The 22,215-nt window shown below is 28.9% G+C and overlaps 1 protein-coding gene across 1 annotated transcript in view; it reads left to right on the top strand.

The window, feature by feature from the left end:
* The window catches only part of LOC119675926, a 61,346-nt gene that overhangs the window by 776 nt on the left and 38,355 nt on the right, over positions 1-22,215 (top strand). The window lies entirely within an intron of this gene.

The raw sequence follows: 22,215 nt of genomic DNA, 5'->3' as shown, positions 1-22,215 counted from the left end.
TGAATTATTTAGATGATTAGAAAGAAGTAAAGTTTGAAGTCCAGCATATCTTCGTGTAGGAATATACATATGTAATGCATTTGATTTAAGTGAGTGCAGTTCTGAATTAATGTGAACATTCACGGAATCAAACAATTTCTGTTTGACAGCGATCTGTCTTTGATGTACTTTCACACACTCTCAATTCTTAAGTCCTTGTGTATATTTTCATTCCTATATAAAAAATATTTAACGATATCTAGACGTAAATTTGTCCCTTTAAAAAGATATGGCTTTAATATGACTAAGAGAAACTTAAGTCATCTGATTGTGAATCGTCGTAAAGGTACCGTCCTTATAGTGGATTTGCTGGTATGTCACTATCGGTTAAGTTACCATGACAAAAGATTAAATCTTACTTTAAATGATTCTGTCGCAGCTATGAGTAGGAACTGTTTCATATCTGCACTTAGTAACTAACCAACGCTTGCATAGCAAAGATTAAAATTGCTAGGGTTTACTTTTTGAAGGATTTTAGCTGCAGAATTACTTCTTAAAAAGTATTTTAAGCTTTATTAAAGTTTCTAGGGATATTAAATCTGTTGACTTCATGCGGCAACATAAAGAGCTAATAGACCTAAGTAGATGTTAAGGATGGCCATTATAATCTAATATTATAAATTCAGAAATAAAAATTTGAGATAAGGTAACGTTGAGAGTGTACGTGCTCAACTATCAATAATTCCAGTTTGAAAGGTCTGCTGCTCATTGTAAATCCCTCAAAAGTAACGATCTATGTGGCGGAATTACATCTGATTTTTGTAATGTTACCTATTCTGAGCAAAATTTTTTACTATGCTATATGCAATATATTTGCCACAAATAATAACTAGACAAACAACGTAGTAAAAAAAGTTGTTCAGAATGGAAAATCTTAATTAAGACAAATGAAGACGACTAAATTAATATGAAGTGTACATTTAATATTAATGCCGGATGATAAACTACAGAAAACTTTTACCAGTTATTTACCATAGACTAGCATAAGTGAATGATTACGCAAAAAATACATACATAGAATGAATAATAACTTGCAAAGAATGTGTCAGAAACTGAAAAGAATATAACGCGTTGATGGGACGTATCGGTACAATAGGTTATGTATCAAATAATAAATAGATTTAGGGTCTTCAAAGATTGTTAAGTCAAATGTTTTAGAGCGCCTTGGTAATAATAAGTTGAAAAAGTTTAAGTAATTCACTTCAGAATTGGAAAACGTCGAGTAATGTATGAAAAATTTTTACTAAAAGACGAACAAAATTCGATGACGGAAAATTTTTCTAACAAATTAATTTTGATTCACAATAATCTCCGAACCCATTTAAGACAAATATTTGTTAAGCGTTAAATTAGAAAAAGTATATTGGACCAAATATTGGTAACATATATGACCTCAGCTGTTATTAAGTTATCAAGTGTTTTTATATTGAAGTTAAGATAGGTAGACTTTTATGACACCCTATATTTTAGTTAATATTGGTAATTGTTAGTAATATAATTGGTAATTGACTCCCCAATCAAATATAATTTTTTTTAATGTAAAATTTTTTTGCCAAAAGTGACGCGTTTTCTGATGAAAATAAACTATTTAAAAGTTAAAAGGGTTCGAGTAGAAATAAAAAGATACAACAAAAATTTTAGTTATTTTATTGAAATTTGTCTGACCATACAATGCTGTTTCGAGTATTGCCAAGTTTGTTTTGTTTCTTGCGTCACGTATGTTAATTCCCTTTTGAATTAATGTACTTTAAAACGAAACATTTATTAAAATTTTACTGCATTTTACGTAAAAATTTATTATATTTTAACTTATGTGTAAATATATATGTATAACACTATTTTATGTGGACCAATTATTCAAATTCCTGTTAACTCCTATTAAATTTTGTTTGTAAACACAATTAGTAGTGACCTATATTTGGGAAGTTAATCTGAAACATTTACATATAGATTGTTACGTTTCATTAAAATAATTGATATAAATTGTTATATTGTTTATTAATAATGGCTCGCCATACACGAGGACAAAACTGTTTGATACATCATAGCTACATAAATCGGGTAATTGCAGCTATTTTCTCCAAGCGTGTGGTTTAAGTAATAGTAGAAAAACTTTTAAATAAAAGGAAAGAAAAAATACACTTATAATTAGTGGGAAATGTGTTCCAACCGCTAAATAAATTTTAATGACAAATTGCGTATATTCTTTGAAATTTTTAGAATTAAGATTACCAATCTACGCTGACATCCGCTTACCTCCTGCACAGTCTTATAAGGAAATTGATAAATGATTTACGTTAAATTCATTATAGATATTCATTCACAGAAACTTTAAGAATTTAGTGAGACAATTCCATATTTACAAACATATAAAAACAATGTAAATCGCTCAAAGACTTGTAACTGCGCAGTAGACTGACTTTGCTTCCCCTGTCTCATTGCATCCATTAGTTCCAAATACCCGCACGTTTTCATAAAATAAAATAAAAACTTTCTTGTATATTTCATTTTGCACTTTAAGTTTATAATTCAAAATGAAATATAACAACGGATCCAACTTTTACACAAAGAAATGCCAAACAGACAACAGGGAATAAAAATATTTGTACCAATATTTGTTATTATTATCTTCTCCTCAAATATATAGAATGTTTTTAATCGGTCATTATACACAGAATATTAAGATTTTCTCGTACTTTTTATGGTGATAAGATATGCATAGACTTTATTCTTCTGCAATATATCTCCTATTTAAATTTTATTTTATTCTTCTGCATATATATTTGTATATTCTATTTTATAAATAAATTAGATGTTTATATTTCAAATACGTACATTTTCTTTTAAGGTTATTATCGGTTTCAGTTAAATATTTGAACCTATTTTATTAATGGATATGTCAATATCATTATAAAATTTATAAGTATGCCCTAACAATCCTCAAGTCCACTTCTGGACTCTCAGGAAGATATGCTGATTTAAGGTCCGTCATCAACTAAAAGACAAATAAATGATATGATTTCTTAGCCTAGTTAAAGCCTAGTGTGGTGTAGAGATAAGCCCCCCAGCCATTATAGAGTAAAAGTGCATAATAGTACTAACTCAAGCAGAAGAATCAAGAATCAAGATCAAAAAAATTTGAATGTTTCGGCTTTAATAATATAATTGAATTGTTAAAAGGAAATGTTTAGCTGGCTTTTTTCGAGCCAGCGCAACTGGGCACTTTTACTCTTTGATAGCTGGGGGTACTACAGGGTCACACCCATCTCATTGACTAATTTATGTATTCCTTATAAGCTTCATGATTATTCAGTGATTGATCTAAGATCTGCGTACATCCCCGTGCGGAGCGTGATTATTCTAAGATTAGATAGTGCTAAGTAGAATAGCCTGTCAGTTTTCGCATATAACTTTAGGGCTCTGTCCCTCATGTATTTTTTGATCGGGTCTATTCTAAGGTCTCTCAGCATGTCGTTTGATAGTGAGGACATTTATTTAATGTCAAGATATTTCATTAATTCAAATACAGTCAAAGTTCTCTAAAGCGAACCTGCCTATAACAAATTTCTCTCTATAACAAAGTTTTGTTAAAGACAGAGAATTTTTGAATTTTTTCATATATGTATATGAACCTCTCTATAGCAAACTCTGTGTAGTGAATTCCTCTCTATAGCGAAGTTTTTTCAGGTATGATATATATGATTAGAGTTACCGTAAAGCGTTAGTTAGCATCTCTGGTATTCGTATGTAATCCGATACAATTTCATTATGGTCCGGAATCAAAATTAGAAGGATTATTTGACTGAGAGGAGAAAAACACAACAATACTGGTCATCTTTCTATACGGCATGAGTTCATGATGATTAACTTTCAATGCTTTAAAATTGTTCACAATCTTCTTGAAATGTGTAACTTTATTCTTACTTTTTCAATGAAATTTTTTTTTGTCCTTTTCGCCTGCTATAGACTCATTTTTATAAGGATCTTGGATTACTCCACGACCTCGCTCTAAAGCGCATTTTAGGGGTTGCCAAAGGTTCAGTTTTTAAAACCTTTGAGTTCTTATCCGGTAACACAATAAGCTAATAGGCCTAAGTGATCCTTTGTAACGCCGGTAAAACCTAACCAAGCTTAATCCTAATGCTCAGATGCATTCTGACGGCACTGTTAACATACAATATGATGGACTTCGTTCCGCAATACAATGTGTTTTATGTCAAAACTAATCAGCTGCCATGTTTATCTGTACACATAATGGACTCAAAATGCTGATTATAGCAGCAGTGTGATTGTAAAAATGCAGTGTGAATGGAGATTTAAGACTTCTTGCCGTTTGTCGGCTTAAATTTGCCGTGTGAAAAGTGTAGTTTATTAGTTTTGCTAAATTCCAACAACAATCAAAATAAGTTAAATATTCATTAGATTATAAAATCTAATTTGTGAATGTTCGAAAATAGTAACCCATTGAGTAGTTGGTATATATTTAGGTTGATAAGATAGTATAATATACAAATATGTATATAATATGAACTGATATAGCCCTTACTTTTCCATAAAAATCATATGTAAGTAAAGAATATATGAAAAATGGATGTGATATGCAAGTAAATACTTTCACGCAACACAAAAACAAAAAAGGTTTTCTTTATTTTGTTTATTATTAATGTATTTAATATATAAATATATATACATATGTATGTGCATATAGAAATATTTTACCTATAAAACAAAATAAACACACATGTTATGCACGTAAACAAGAGTTAAAGAGTGTTTGTATCTTCTCATATAATCGCAATTCCTGATTCCTGTCTGTTGCTTGTCTGTTTTCTGTATATTTGCACGCCATCCTCTTTACCGTCGCTAACTAAGTCAGCTATTTATTGTCCGCACATCTTCGGTGCCTTATTTACGTTTGCTTCGCTTCGAAGCGGATCATTGTACTTGAGTTCATTATATTCCTTTTGTTTTTTATTCGATTTTGAAACAACAAAATATTTAAAGCAGAGAAAATCAACAAAACCAATAAAAGTTTGCTGTTGATTATATCTGTCGAATTTCAAAACAAAGACTAAAACCATAACGTAAAAATTTTAATGAGTCATATTAACTTAACATATGCGCTATAAAACCATAAACAATAAATAAGTGTTACACATACTAACGCTCCTCATACGATATTAATATTAGAAGTATACAATGACTGTGAGTTATTTATTTATTATAGTTAACAATGTATTTAATTACTACTAATATTTCATCTACTAGTATTTTAGTCTCTCCAGTAGATTTTTATATACATATGTATGTAAAAACATATGTTTTTATTTGCAAAATAGAAAATACAACACTGTAACACATGAGCACTAAAACACTAAGAACAAGCCGAGCAAGTAAAACCGCAAACAAAGTCACGACTACTTATGCTGTGTGAATAGACTATAAGAAAGCTAGCTGCTCTAATGACAAATGCATGTGGGCTTTAAGTCGCCTAAAATGCACATTTTTCAAATTATAAAACAATGATGATTACTGGTTTTAAATTAAATTTATTTTTATATTATTTTGACCAAATAAATAAATTTTAGTGTTATATTGTGTTAAATACATTTACACTATTAGAAATAATGTATGCTACTCGATAATTGTCTAGCAATTAAACTATTGTTTGAGATAATTATGTTATATATACATGTTAAGCATGTATATAAGTGTTATAGTATTCATGTATGTCCCCATTGTCTTCATAAAAGCAGTTTCCTTGATTTAAGTTGCTAATCAAGTTGATCAAACATACAAAGAGCTTTTGTGCTTTCGAAATTAATTAATAGTATGTTTCTTACTGCTTACTTAGTAAGTGTAATTAAGTAAATTACATTTACCGTACAAAGAGCATCTGTGTTTTTTAAAAAAGTCAAAGTCAAACAAACAAAAAGTAACAATTTATTAAAGTATTTGTTTTTATAAATAAAATATATAATTGATATATAAAAACATATAAATGTATATAAATATAAATGTTATATATAAGTACCAATAGTCGATATCATTATACAATATCGTATATTATTTAAAAAAAAATATTTGTTCAGTTGTATATCAACTGAGATGTAAACAAGCAAAGCTTCTCTAGAACTTTCACAAAACTTTCTGACTCATAAAGCTCTTTCACATGTATAAATCAACTAATGTCAATGGAAACAACCAAATATTAATTTGGTTTGTATGAATTGATTTAACTGAAGTAGGAACATGGTATTAATGTAATAATACCAACCAGAAAATATGACAGCTAATTACATTGAAAAGCAAAGTTGAAACCAAATAATGCACTTGTTGATGGAATTTGCTATGGTTAGTATACATTACTTAATTTTTAATAACTTGTTATTAATACAATGTACGTATCTTTCGGTGCTTGAGTATTAGATACTGTAACACCTGTTGTGTTAATGTCCATGTTTGACTAGAACCAAGTTTAAGTTTTTGGACGCTCCATTTTTTAATACACTCAGCAATATTTCCAACATTGGTATTATCCAGAAACTTGCGGAAACGGCGAATTTTAATATGACCTACAAATACAATTACGAAGAAATCATTATGGTTTTTTAGCTAATTGAGAAGGATTTAGTCGTCCTTCTACTTTACCTATTAAATTGTTGTATTTTTTATATTGCTTTTTTTCCTTTTTCTTTTGTTTCTCTGTTTGCTGCTTGAGTTACCATAATGTAAACACATAAGCAATTATCACACATCAAGTTCCGGAAATTGTAAAGTGTAAGCGTGGTATTAGTCATTTTAAACGATTTTTATTTTTTTAAAAACATTCAAACCTTTAATAAATAAACAATGAGCGTGGCTTTTTTTTTAACAATAAAAAGCTGATTTGTTTTTTTTTAACTTTAATGATTTCTAATTTTGTATGGTTTTGTGTAAATATGTACATTTTAAAAAGACTGATAAATTACGTTATAAATTTAGATTATTACAAAATTATGTTACTAGAATTTTGTAAATTATGTTTCCAATATTGGAAATAAAGTTGTTAAGATGAAACTGAGAAAAGCGTCTATTTTGATAACAGCAGCTAATCTTAACAATCGTATATACATTATAGTGTACTCTGTATGCATACTGTACAGTATAGTACATACTAGTTAGTATGTGTTTCCAGACTATACACGCGTGGACATATCCAGAAGGTCTTTCTGTTTCTCAATTTGTCTGTTTCTCTCTCTCTGTCTATCTCTCTCTCTGTCTATCTCTCTTTCTCTGTCTATCTCTCTCTCTCTGTCTATCTCTCTCTCTCTCTGTATATTTCTCCCTCTCTCTGTCTATCTCTCTCTCTCTATCTCTGTCTATCTCTCTCTCTCCTCTCTCTGTCTATCTCTCTCTCTCTCTGTCACTCTGTACATCCCTCTCTTGTCTGTTTCTCTGATCAAAGTGGGGTCATGTAAGAAGAAATCTCTTTGCATAAAGTATCGAAATAATTAAAATCTATTTTATTCTTATTGCTAAAACAAGTCAGCAAATTTAGGATCGAAGGGAACTACCTGCAAGTATAAAGTCGCAAACCTTCACCATTGATATATCGTAGTTATTAGGACGCAAAATGGATCAAAGCCCTCTTGTTCCCGTTTTCATAATGGGATATTATGAAATATAGCTTCCGTCACTTTTTTAGAGACAGGTCACTGCCCTATATGCCACACATTGACTATGCAACATAACCCCGATTACAACATAACTCCACAGAAGATGATCTCTGTTAATACTAACGTGTATAATCATTGAATATAAGGTGGCTTATAGTATTCATTTCTAACATAAAGTAAAGTCAGTATATAATATAATAATATGGATCCAAACATTTTTAGTGAGTTTGTTATATCTCTCTAAAGCTAGAGATAGGTTAAGTAATTTCATATTTTAAGGCTTTTCTCTTTATTTTTATCCAATGAAATTATTACAAAAGTAGGTAAGTATTTCCAATTTGATCACACTTTATTTTAATCACTAGTCCCAAAGAAATATACATACTGATATATTTATGTTCCTAAATAGATTCGAAATATTTAGCTTTCTCATTTGAAAATAAATATTGATGTTAATAGTGTAATGCCTGTACGGCAATTTTGGAACTCTTCCAAATGAGTTTTACATGTGACAGAAATAAATAAATAAATGAAAATTTCTTGTTTCGTTTGGCTATGTGTCTTAGCTTTCGAACAGCAATTAACTCTATCGAAAATTATAGACTCTATCAAAATTTTCAGTACATCATTAATTTGCCTGCCAAAAATAAAAATGCGTCACACAAATAATAAGCCAAAAATATAAAGTGCGTAGCAGTGTTTCAAATTCAAATTTGCCAAATTTATTCCTCCTTAATAATTCGGAGATATCGACATATAAGCACATCGAATCAAAAAAAAGTCAACTTAGATACATTTTGCGTTCTGTTTTAGCAACTCTTAACTGTTCTTTTATAATTGCTGCGTCAATATAACTTCTCTCTCTTCTTTATTTACTTTAGCGTGCTGCGCCCCAGTCCATTACATTAGACCGGAACAGAGCAGCTCACAGCACACTGACCTTTTTAGGTTGAATGGCTTCAAGTTTTGTTGTGGTGTACGCGTTAACAAACGGTTTCAGTTATTGTTCTCGCAGTGCGCTGTTACGCTGTTACGCTATTACGCTGTCACTTATTCTTATTGAGAGAACCCACATGCAATAATGGGAACAAGTAATTTTGGGATTTGTTTTGAATTTCTTAGGGAAAGCACCCCACCTTTGGTAAGAAGTTCTATAAACATTTGCGTTGGTCTTTTTGTTTAAAAAATAATGCGTTGAAAAATAAACTAAAGTATATGCGCATATACAAAATATTAATTTAAATAAACGTACATGATTTTCAAGAACTTATTATATATGTATAAATCTGCTAACTTCGTAATAGAATTGTAGTCACAAAAATCAGAGATATTTTATCTAAACAATATTATTTTTAATCGAATTGCGATTTGATAGAAATATTACAATCTCTTGAAGGAATCGATGTTTTTTCGATGTTAAGGAACTCATAAATTTGTTTTATTCATAAACGATTATTATATATAAAAATTTTCTTGATTTTATTTAAATAATTAACGGCACAAAGGGGTGTGAGAAGGAAAAGGCGGCCAGGGCGCAACACTCGGAGTGCGCTATATATAAGAATAATTGTTATTACTTATAAAATGCAACTCAATAGAGATAATTTTTTTTGATTGAAATTAAAAAACATAGAAGATAGATGATAATAAATGAATTTGTCTCCAGACGCTGAGAAAACTTATGCTGGTAGAGATTTAACTACCAGATCCTTATTTAACATTGCAATTTAGTTAAACCTTAATGGAATAAATCAGTGGCTTTAAAGAGAATCACTATGATCTCTTGCACCCTGATGATAAATCTCGATTCGAAGGATAGACCTTGCTGTAACATTTTAAATTTACAGAACCTGAATTTGTTTAGTTATCAATGCAATGAAGTAATATTTAAAATATCTCAACAAAAACAAAATACAAAAAAAAAAAAAACAGAAATGTATGTAATTCTACTTGACCAAAAATAATTTTTGAAAAAATATCAAAGTAAATCATATAGTTGGGATTATTGTGATGCTGGATATCAAATTAAGCCTGTTGGCTCATTGAGTTGCCTTATAAATCTCTAATGATTTAAAATCATTTAAAGAAAGTATGGCAATCTCAATGAGATGGATGGTAAGTATATCAGTTGTATACCTGTTTACGGATCACTACCGTCTAGGGAGCCATGCTAAACGAATGAATCTACCCTTTAATGACTCATGTTGCATATATAAGGAATGTGAAGAAAGTGCTTTACATTTGGTTTCTTCCTATGTAAACAAGACACCTCAGTTTTTATATTGTAGCACAATGGACTTAAATGAATTCCTAAACAACTTGAAATCATTTAAGTCTGAAAAGTATCGTTAGATGGGCTTTAAGATGAAATATTTTAGCTGACTCAGATCGTAGAGTAAGTTTTTTATTTTTTTTTAATGCTGTCACAACAGTTACTAATAGGAATATCTAGTATCTTAGCATGATTTCTTAACTATAATTCGTCATCAATTTTATCATAAGACTGGTATCTTTACGGATCATCTCCAACACTATATTTTGTAATTAATAGTTGATTATCACATAATATTAACATATTTTTATTCAATTTATAACACTATTTACTGCTAGTTATAGCTGTCTTAAAATCAATCATTTTCGCTTGAAAACCACTGCAATAATCAAAAACCCTATAGTATACGAGTAGGTTTATATCCAATTATATGGTGAGATCATATAATTAGTATTTTAACCTCAAGTGAAAGTTATAACAATAAAAAACAAAATAATTTTTTTATTATTTAAAAGCAATTCAAAAGCAATATACCTACTCTATTTAAACTGATACTTATTAACTAACAACATTACGTTAAGATTAAAAAAGGCGAGATAGAATCAATAGAATGAGAATCATCGGAGATCATAATGCCTGTATAGCTTACTAGTTTCTTAAAAGCTTTCAAAATAACGGCTACTCTCTAAAATTTATAGATTTTATTAGTTGATGATCTCATTGAATAAAGAATTTCAATACTTATAATTGTAACGGCCCTCAAAAAGAAAAATACTGATCACCAATTTATTTAAATCCAAAACCATTGAATATAAATATGAAGGAATTTTAACGGATCAATAACAACATTGACCAATTTCATTATGATTTATTATAACTCAGAAATTAACATAATCAAAAATAAAAGTAAACGCATATATGTAAATAAGATGAGCTCAAACTTCATCTATACCTTCTAAAAAATTCATGAGTCATTAGGAACATTCTTTCGTTTCTGCTAAATTCGGTATACGGATGTATAGTGTTTTAAATGAAATGAACAAAGAGACGGTTAGGTAGGTAAGAATAACAACAGGCATCCTCATTAGAAAACGGACTTTCCTTATAAGCACAAATTGAAACAATATTTATGTGGGCTGGGTTTTTCAGAAATTTTAGGGATTTACTATCTTACTCATATTTTCATTGTTTTTAGTTAAACCTTTTTACTAATAGAATGTAGAATACTAACTGTGCATGTCGGATCAAAAAATAAAAAAAAAGGAAAATATATTGGTAAGAAAATAGGAAGAAAATAAAGTACATTTATGTACAATGTTTATGCCAAAATTCTCTGGAACACTTATTATATGAATATTGTTAATATACTAAATTAAATCAGTTATTATCATAGTTGTGGGTTGTGATCTACAGATCCACACAAGGTTTAGTTACTATAGCTTTTCTTCCCTATGTTTATGACATTGGTCTTAATTTGTATGCGAGAAGGCCGATGATAAAGCCGATGTTCCCTATGTTTATGACATTGCTCTTAATTTGTACGCGATAAGGCAGGTTTGTAACTGTATGGTCATCATACCATTGTATGGTATATAACCCGTTTTCTACATTTTGGCATAGAAAATAAAACAGTAAATTTTAATTCAATATGTAGTAATTATATAAATTTATCAATTTAGAACAATAAACTATTTTTGTAAAAAACTATAATATACTATAATATAATAACAACTATAATAAAGCTTCAGCTGACATTAAACTGATAATCAAACTATATGATTAAAATAGGGTAATTGTAGTTATTAGCTGCTTTTCTTCCTTAAAGTAATATAGTACCCCAAAAAGAAATTCTTTGATCTAAATTTATCTATAGCACATTCTTTCATTCTAAACAACATTCTAGTGAATTTCCCTTCATTTGTGGCTTGTTTTTGTCATATGTTAACAGCTCGCCCGCTTTGACTGCTGTCTTAAAGATTTCACTCTCCCAGCTGTATCATAGTCAGACTTTCGGATCCAGTAATCTACCCAGTTATACTTACTGCGAACAAACTTTACTTTCACTGGCTCCTTTTTCGTTCTGAATGAAAACTGGCTATTGTTAATGTAGGTTGACCAGTATGCGTACCTATATATGTACGTATATAGTATATTTTCTAGACAATGTTTTGAAAATTGATTTATATAGTAGCATGTATATGTATATAGTATATTTTTTAGACAATGTTTTGAAAATCGATTCGACTTTGACTCCACATTTGGGTTGAGTTTGACATGACGTGTGATATATTCGTTCTACATACGTTATTTAAGAATCTAAAGAATGGATGGGCTATTTTGGTTCGCTATGAAAGGTTCTGCAGACGAAACTTATTTAAATATCTATGATTGTTTATTTTATCATTTTTTAATAAGTATAACACAATGAGCCAATAATCCTAAGTGAATGCTTGGAACCGTCTTTATGATTCACTAATAAATAATTTTACATTATTTCGCATAAAATAAAGTAACTAAATTTATTAATTTCTTATAAAAGTACAGCTACATTTTTAGTTAGTTTCCATATCCACTTCCGCATAAATCATAATTTATGCGGAAGTGGAGAATTGGGGGAAAGGGATTACAGGATAGAGTCCCATCCCACTTGACAATATAGTATATAGTATATAAGCTGCAAAAGAAAAATTTTCCAGTATAATTCTCCCGTGGCACTATCCTGGTTACGCCACTGTGGAGAATGTATTAAATTTATTAAATAAGTGAGGATATAACTCAGTATATCGGCTTTAAAAAACTCGTACCGTACATTATATGCCAGTAAATATAAAAGCTTTTCAACCCTTTAGATTTACAGGAAACTTCTTTTAGGACTAACTATTCTCCGACTCAAAAATTGTAAACGATCTCATAGTTAAATAAAGAAGGGGTTGTTGACTCTCAATGTTTCGAATCAGTAAACAATTTTCTTAATAGGGAAAGAATTCATTTTACGTATTTTTAATGGAATAATACTTGAAACCAGAAAAACAACCATTAACATTACTTTTATGAATTTAATAAACTCAAAACGAAGAAGTAAAAAGTAAAAACCTAAAGGGAACAGCTGAGGAGAACAAAGAAGGACGACGACGACCAAGCGAGCACGATAATAAACAAGAATGAAATTTTGTTTACCCGATGCGAAGCAATGTTTATATGGTAAACATTATAAAAAAAAGGCAACCGACAAAGCGGAATGCAGCGACAGGTCAGGGGCACTTTTCCTGTAGACATGAACCATTTGACAGAATGAAATGATTGCTGCCAAAATACAAAAAAAAATATTTAAAAAAAAAAGTAAGGTAAAAAAAAATTGAAACCAGAAGTGAGGATGAAGAATGGATATGAATCAGTTTTGTTAGTTTAATATAGCAAGAATATGAAACCGATAAGTTTAAGAGAAAACGAAACCAATACAAATACGAATCGAGGAACAGACTAGACAAGTACACGAAAAAAAGGAGAACCAAAAGGAGTCAGACACAAAGAAACGCGCTTATTATTCGTCTCGTTCCGCTACTGTTGTCCAAATGTGACTATTTTAAGGAGTTTCTGCAAATTCACAAAGGAAATACTTGTGTGCGTGTGTGTGTGTGTGAGTATATATGAGTGTGTCTGTGTGTTTTCGAAGAAAAGGATACCGTACATAAATTGCTGCAGAGACAATTCAACACCAATGCGCATACATATAAGCGAGATTAAAGTAGAACGAAGTATGTATGTAAATGCGTGTTAATGACCTACAACAGTCTCCGCTCAGATCTTTTTCACAGGCCACAGACTCGTATAAAATGCCCGCAAGACCGAAAAAGTAATAAAACGGCGGACTTGGAAGAAGATTAATTTTTATTTAATAAAGAAATATGCAGCTTCAGCCATTCTTCAACAAAGCAAAATAATGGTAAAAAAGTGGCCTTCGTATATTTATTTAAAGTTATGTATTTATTTGAATTCACTGTCTGATAGTCTGTCTTCGATGATTGTATTATCTGGGCAATAATATTTTATACATAAACGATAAACGCATCTTTCACCGCTGAAAAAAAATGTGTCCATAACATATAAGTGCTGTGTATAAAAATATACGAGTTTTCTATATTTATTTGATTATTTAAATAAATTTGTTATGCATTTTTTTAAAATGCGATAACATCTATTTTAAATACATTTTTGAAATGTTTAAATAGAAAACCTAATCTTTGATAATTTACATTTAAAAATAGAAAGTATCTGGAAAGAGATTGAAAAGGTTCGCAGTTTGACCTTTCCGTATAAAATTTATGTATTTCGAGAATTAGTGAAATATTTATATTTTCTGAAAAAAAAAAAAAAATAAACAATATGTTTTTATTTATCCTTTCAATAGGTTTTTTTTCTTTCCATATATTCTTACTTTGCTAAAATATCGATTTAAGCCTTTTATTTATTAATCTCTTTCCATGTCTTTTAGGTAGAAGGTTGTTCCCAGCTGAAGTTATTATTATTATTTCTATTATAATAATTTCATAATTTTTTTTAACAAAATCTTTACTTTTAATTTTTAAATAAACATTTCTCTCATATAAAAGCGAAATTTGCAGCAGTGCCGAACTAAGTATGTAGGGGGCCCGGAGCTAAAATGTTTTCGACTGCCCGTTGTTATGTTCTAAATAAATTTGTTTTTTTTTTTTAAGCAAATATATAAAGAATGTTGTTTACATCAAATAAAAATGGATTCAGAAACAACAAAAAAGAATGTTCAATAAACATTGCAATATAACGATTAAACAGCGGATGAAACCAACTCAATTTTTTTTTGACTGCCTGGCATTGATTTGGACTATCAGTAGGATCATATAGCTAAGCTCCACTTACCGTCTGGTATTAGGAACTTTTAAAGGATATACTGGCATTTACTCAAAGCACTAAATGTGTTCTGTCGAATTAGAATCAGTTGTATTGAAAAAACGGTTTAGAAACAATGTAGGTTCCACTAGGATTAAAAATTCCTACCATATCGTAATTTAAATTCTTATGCCAATTTTAACCATAATAGGGTCCTACTTATAAGTATTCCTAAAAATTGTTATTTCACATATCCACTATTTTACAAATATAACATAACATATCGCTGACTCCATATGAATACGTAGGGGCTTAACATATCTCTTAATTCTTATTTTAATTTTGATTTAAAAAATCCTGTCTATATTCCTTAAAATTGATTTTTTACAATATATTTACGATTTTATAAATGTAACATTATAATTTATACATTTTAGAACTCTCCAACATATGTAGAGAATTGTTCTCTTCTTTTCTATAATCCATATCATTCTCTGCTATAGACGCGCAGTACGTTAGATTATTATAGTGACCGCCAGAAATCAATTAGGCATGTTAACATATTATGTTGTCGTATAAAATGTTTTTCAAATGGACGTCTCGCAACTGAATAAGGGTCTTTAGAAAGTAAATCTCTAGCATGTGCAGGAGAATAGTTCAGTTCTCCAAAAGTCAAGGTTTAAAATTGTAAATGTTTACACGAAAACCATCAACAATAAGTAGACGCACCATATGGAGCTAGTTATTTGTGTTATCAGTGTATAAATTGCATATACCAGTGTTAGCGTTATATTGTATGTAGTATTTATTAGTGTGATCAACGTCAAAATCGAATAATTTTAAACCTCGATATCTCTAGAAATAATTTATTTAGCATTTAGCGTAATAGAATAAATTACTTCAAATATACGACTTTATTTAAATCCGTTGTCTATTGGGAGTGGCTCAGGAAATTACAGATTTACTATAGTGTGTCTGTTCATATATTTAATCTATACTCAAACAAATTCTAATTAAATTAGTTATATAATAATAATAATCAACACCTAGTTGTGTTGATTACTATTTTATAGAATATATATGAGGCCAGAATTGAACTATTATGCATAGCATTGATTTTTTACCCTTTTAACCTGATTTTTAGGCTTTTTATAATTTTATAGAACACGGTCTGTAAACTAGTAATATATTACAATATTACTCATGAGAACACTAAGTTTGCATGTGGGAAATTTTGCACCGATAAGGTACCATTTTCTATTACGTACCAAAACCCGCTTGTTAGAAAATAACAAAGCAGACCTTGGACCGCAAGGTGGTAAATATTTTTATTATAATTATCAGTTTATGGAATACAATTCAATTAGTAATATACGCGAAGAATATTCAAGTATAAAAAGTTATTTATCCATATTATGCGCATTTTATTTTTCATTTATTTTTTTTTATTAAAAAAATATAGTCACCATAATTTTGCTTATTGCATAGCAACAAAGGAAATGTTGCCATCCATAAATAATTTTCTAATTTATATGAAAATAAATTGCAAAAATAATATCAATCTATTGTAAATATTAAGTAGCACATTCTATATTATTCCATTTGTTTAATAGTTTTTTACATGGGTTGTATAATTCTAGGAATATATTTGTTATTGTTTTACAAGCACTAATTTCTATATTGATTGCAAATTTAGTCTTAAACTGATACCTGACACTGTCATATAAAATATTTAACGTGAAAAACTGATATATGTATGTACTCGTATGGTTTAATTTTTCCCTTGGATACAGCCTTAATATAATGACAACTGATTGAATTAAGTGAATAATTGGATTAATATGGCAGCATGCTACGTAGGCGTTAAATACGCTCCGTATTACATTTCAAAGTCCAACTTTTGTAAAAAAATATTAAATTATTTTAAATTGGGTATTATTTACTTTTTATACAATATTAAACCTAAAGTTACGAGTATTAGATTACTCAGTTGGTCCATAACAAAAATTTATACCAAGTCTTAATAAAATTTATTTTTGTTTGTAATACAGATATATAATTTAAACCGATTCTGACAAATTATTTATTATTAATTTTGTAAATAAGTTTTTGTACATACATAGTCTTTCAAATTTTTATTAAAAATATAGAAGAATCGTAGAATTTAGAAGTTCTTTCCAATAGTAAATCTAACATCTACTAGTAATTTGTAAATTTGTAAAAAATATGAATTAATTTATTTTTATAAAATTTTTTGGTATGTTATAATTTTTAAGATTGTAAAACATAATTGATTATACAACTATATATACATATGTAGATTGAAGACAACATTTACTTTTTACATCCTTTAACATTAGGTTTATTTTTATAATAGAAATTTTGCAAAAAAAGAGCAATATATATTTCTGTATAACATACCTTCTGCTCAAAAAGTATCCGGATTTTGTTGATTGTTAACTACTCCTTAAGTAATAGACCTTTTTCAAACATTTTTTTGTTATGTTGGTACACCCTTTCTTGACATATGGTACAAATTTGAGCGCCATCTGTCAATTAGTTTGTTTACAGCAGCTGTTAACTGTCATCGCTCAGGCACCATATTCGCCAGATCTGACGCCGTGCGACTTATTCCTGTTCCCGAAACTCAAATTGCCCCTTCGTGGTAAGCGTTTTGAGTCAATTGAATCGGTAAAAGAGAATTCGCTGAAGGAACTAAAAGCCATACCTGCACGGGCCTACGAAAACTGTATGGAAGATTGAGTTAAGCGTTGGCATATGTGTATCGCTTCAGAAGGAGCATATTTTGAAGAAGAAAAAATAAATTTGGAATAAAATTTAAATTTGTGTGTTTTATTTACAAAATCTTATTTTTTGAGCAGAAGGTATGCACCTCTGCTCCCCAAAATAATCAGGTTCGGATAAACAGTCCTTATCGTAAAACTTTTGAGCTATAGAGGTGCAATACTGGTAGCTCATCTCGATTTAATAAATGTGTTATATGGTCCATAACTATGGTACTTAAATAAATAGAGAGAGAGTAAAAGTTAAAGAGATCAACATTTCAATCTACTCTACTTATTGCATAAAAATAGTTAAGTAAATGTGTCAAAAAAATCTGTTTGCTTTTTAAAATATATTTAAATTATTATTTAAGTCAAAAAAAAAAAATTAATATATAACAACAAATTGTTAAATAGTCGTAATAAAATACGTTGATTTTAAATGTAATAATAATTGCTGAATAGTCGTCTTGAAGTTACACGAGCAAATCTATTTGTTGCGTTATTAAAGGTAATTAAAAATTTACCTAGAACACGTTTTCAATTATCTTGATATTTTAATATTATTAATATTTTATTTAGTTTCTATTTATTGTATAATATTCATACATAACAAAAACCAATATAGATCACGTATATAGGAACTGTCATCATCTCTGTATGTACGTGCTTATCACGTGTAAAAGATAGACTTTTCAATCTACGCGTTTTTATTTTATAAGTATTTATCATAAAAAATTCAAATCAATTCAGAAGATACTTCAAACTATTATTTGAATATTTTGTGGACTCAGTTGCGGAAACATTTTTAGTATTTATTTACATTTTATTATTGTACCCCCGTACTTTGTTCCAATATCAACAATTGTACTTGCATGTACATACATACATATATATTCGTACCTCGTTTTCAAAGTTATTCAAAATGTTATTTGAATTTTTAACATCTTATCGCAACTGATTGTTATATCATTTATTAATTGTTTATATATTGCACATTGTACATATGTATCTGTGGTGTTTTTTATATACGAGTATTGTATGGTTTGTATGTGTCACCTACGCTTTAGTAGCAGTTCAAAATGAGTTTTGTAGTCATTATGTCTACGATATTTATTTAGGGCACTACGTAGACTATGCAGGCATATTGTGTTTTTAATTCCTTAAATATTTTAAGACCGTAAAGCAAATTATTATCAAAAATCAGCGATACATACATGTTTGAAATTATATTAACAGCACTTTAAAATGCGTAATAAAAATTGCACCCATTAATCTTTTTTGCTAATTTATTGGGGGCTCAAGGCAGAGATATTAGATAAATAAACCACTGCTTGAAAAATGAGGGGAATCAACTCACAACTTTACACAGGCAGTTTATCTTCATTGTTTGCAAATAACAATTATATGAAAATTATTTTTAAAAACTATTGTCAATTTTTCCAAATATAAATAAATTGTAGGTAAATTGTTTCAAATAAATCTTTGAAGTGAGGAATAAACCACAGAGATTTAAAATAAGCAGTGACAAAGCTACTTAGTGTCGGTGTTTAACTAGGATTTTTGGCCTAATATAAAATTTTTTTAACATTAAAAAATATAAATATAGTTAATAAGCTATTGTAACAAATTTAGATAAACCGGTAATCCCTAAAAAGAGTATTTGTTCCGCTTCAAGTTCAGAGATTCAACTTTAATCTGCACTGTGAGTAACGTGTACTATACCGGCCCAAATTTAGGTAAGCTAGTAATCCCAAAAAAGACTATTTGATCCTCATCAAGTTCAGAGATTCAATTTTAATCTACGTTGTGAGTAATGTTCAGGCTCGTAGACACTGTGGGCCAACAGTGTGACACTCTTGTATAAGGTACATACATAATACCCTTATTCGAGGTAATAGGGAAGTAGTCCCGATTAGCACAAATCAGCAGACTTCTGTCTCTGCTGCTGCGACCATGGAATGAAAAAATCTGAAGACTATGAGGTGAAGCAAATATTATTAATGAAAAAAAAAAAATAAAGAGAGCCTTAGGTTAGCCACCAAAGAATTCCACCAAAATTCCATTCCATGCAAGAACGTAAACGAAGTTATTAAGAAGAACTATGTGATCTGAATATATTGCACAAGGAAAGCCGAACCAAAATAAAATAACGCTAGAAAAAAAAAACAAAAAAGAAAGTGGTTAAAATAAAATAAATACTGGGCAAAAGAGTTAGTAGTCCAGTTTCTTATTCTTAGTTTACTTTAAAATTAATTTTAATATTAGCTCACAAATAAATAATAAATATATAAATAAATAAAATAAATAGTGTTATTGTTAATATTTCAAAACACAGTGTTACGCTGATTTGTGTAGGTGGTTTTAATTTTTATATGCAAAACAATTATAAAGAGATGATTAGATAGAGTGTATATCTTTTTATTTAAGAAATATGTTATTAAGAGCAGAATCGCAATAAGATTCGCAGACAGAATAAACAAACTATTATTATTTAATTAAGGATAAGATCCTCTTGATAGCACGGTGTGATTTTCAAATCCAACTAAAGTCTGATCTGTTAAGGAACGTTCGGTATCTTTGTCTGAAGAATAGAGCTTTAAGCACTTTTTTTAAGCATTTCTTGAACCAAAAAATCTCCTCGTAAATTTTATCTATATCAAAATTTAGGTATATTTGTCAATTGACAATAAAAAGTTGATTATCCATTGATGTAGTAGTTTAAAATTATAATTCTTTGTGAGACTTCTCCTATTATCGTCTAATGTTATATCTAAGATACATTAACCCAAAAATGAATGCAGTATCACGAACAGTTAATGCTCAAAACCATATTAAACCTATAATGTTTTATCTAATTATAATAGTATAGGTGTATTGGGTCCCATTGGAGCCAAAACAATTACACATTTCTAAATTTTTTGTACAACTAACAAAGAGCATTCAGCTTGTGCAACAATAGGTATTCTATTTTTTCAGGAATACCAGTTTATGCCATTACGCTCTACCAAGACTAAGATTTGAGGAAGAAGACCCAAGTATCAATATTCTATTATTTTCTTGACTAAGATGAGGACAATATAAATCTATGGTATAGTAAATAATCTAAACAAAATGGGCATACATATATTAGACAGTCCACATTAGATCTGGAAAATGAAATCTCAGTGTTTTTAATTATGATTTTAATATACGTAAATTAAATCGCGTATCTCTTAAGTAGGAAATAATAAGTTTAAGTATATCGATAAGAATGTAAACATTTTTTCTTTGTCTAAAGAATGCAATTATAAAATTTCAAATTAAACTTGATTCATTTATAAAATAACTTGTTCAGTTTTTGCTTCTCTTTGAGTAAGTCGATCTTGAGTATCGCGATGTTGAATATCTTGATGTTAAGTATCTCATAGTCATTTTGAATCTACTATAATACTTTTAATTTTTATTCTATTTATGTGTATAGTATAGTATAGTGTAGTATGTTGAATGTGTAATGCATTTGTATGTATAATCGTGTAAATATTTTCTTTAAAATGTATTTGACAGCTGATTTATTAAAACTCATTTCAAATGCGGACACAGCACAAGTTGAATAAGTAAATACATTACGTTTCATATCTGTTTCTTCTATTATTTTTTTTCTATTTTTTATTTTCTATTTTTTTATTTCTATTTTTTATTTCTATTTTACTATTTTATTGCTTCAAATTGTGTTGTGGCCTACATTAGCTGTTTATCTACATATAAAGTAGCTTTATTACTTGGGCTCGTTTGCAAGCTATGTGTATTAAAATTTTGATTATAATTTCAGAGATAAAATTGATTATTTTTTTACATATTTCTCCTCTACACAGAGGAGTCAATTAATTGTCTTAATTGCGCTACAAATATAATCTATAACACTTAGTAAGTGAAATGTATATATAAATATTACAAGATTTACAGAAATTTTTAAAACATAGTACGTGGGATAACAATTCCAATAGGAAATTAAATATAACAACTAGTCTGCATTAGTTTAATGTCAAAGATATAGTAATATATACTTTATATATAGTATATATCTAATACTGAAAATTAGATATATTCATAATATGAATACATATAAAATGTTACCTTTCTAAGAAAATTTTGCAACCAAATGCCACATTTTATATCCATAGATTATCATATTTCATCGAGTCCATTTTTATAAATTATTTGTTGTAGTTTAATTTAAATAAATCTATAACAAGACTATTAAACAGAGATTTCAAATTCCATTAAATTTAAAATAGTATTTACTAATTGTGTGTATATAAAATATATAGAAAGTATTTGGAAGCCGTCAAAATTATTTTTCTGTAAGTTGCTAACATTGCAACTTACAAGTACGATATGATTACGATTTCTTCCACCACATATTTATACTCTTGACAGTTTCACAATGCCACAAAGCTATCGTTATGTAATAGTTATTGACAAAAAATCTCACCGTATGTCTTGCAACAAATTCCATATACATCCCATATCTTTTTATTGTTCCCAAAAATTAAATTACAACTCATTTTTTTCTCTACAACTCCTCAAGAAAAAAAGTTAGATTATGGTATTGTTC

This window comes from Teleopsis dalmanni, chromosome 2, assembly GCF_002237135.1.
Source record: "Teleopsis dalmanni isolate 2A chromosome 2, ASM223713v2, whole genome shotgun sequence".
Taxonomy (NCBI): Eukaryota; Metazoa; Arthropoda; class Insecta; order Diptera; family Diopsidae; genus Teleopsis; species Teleopsis dalmanni.
This window is presented reverse-complemented; position numbering and strand designations above follow the sequence as displayed.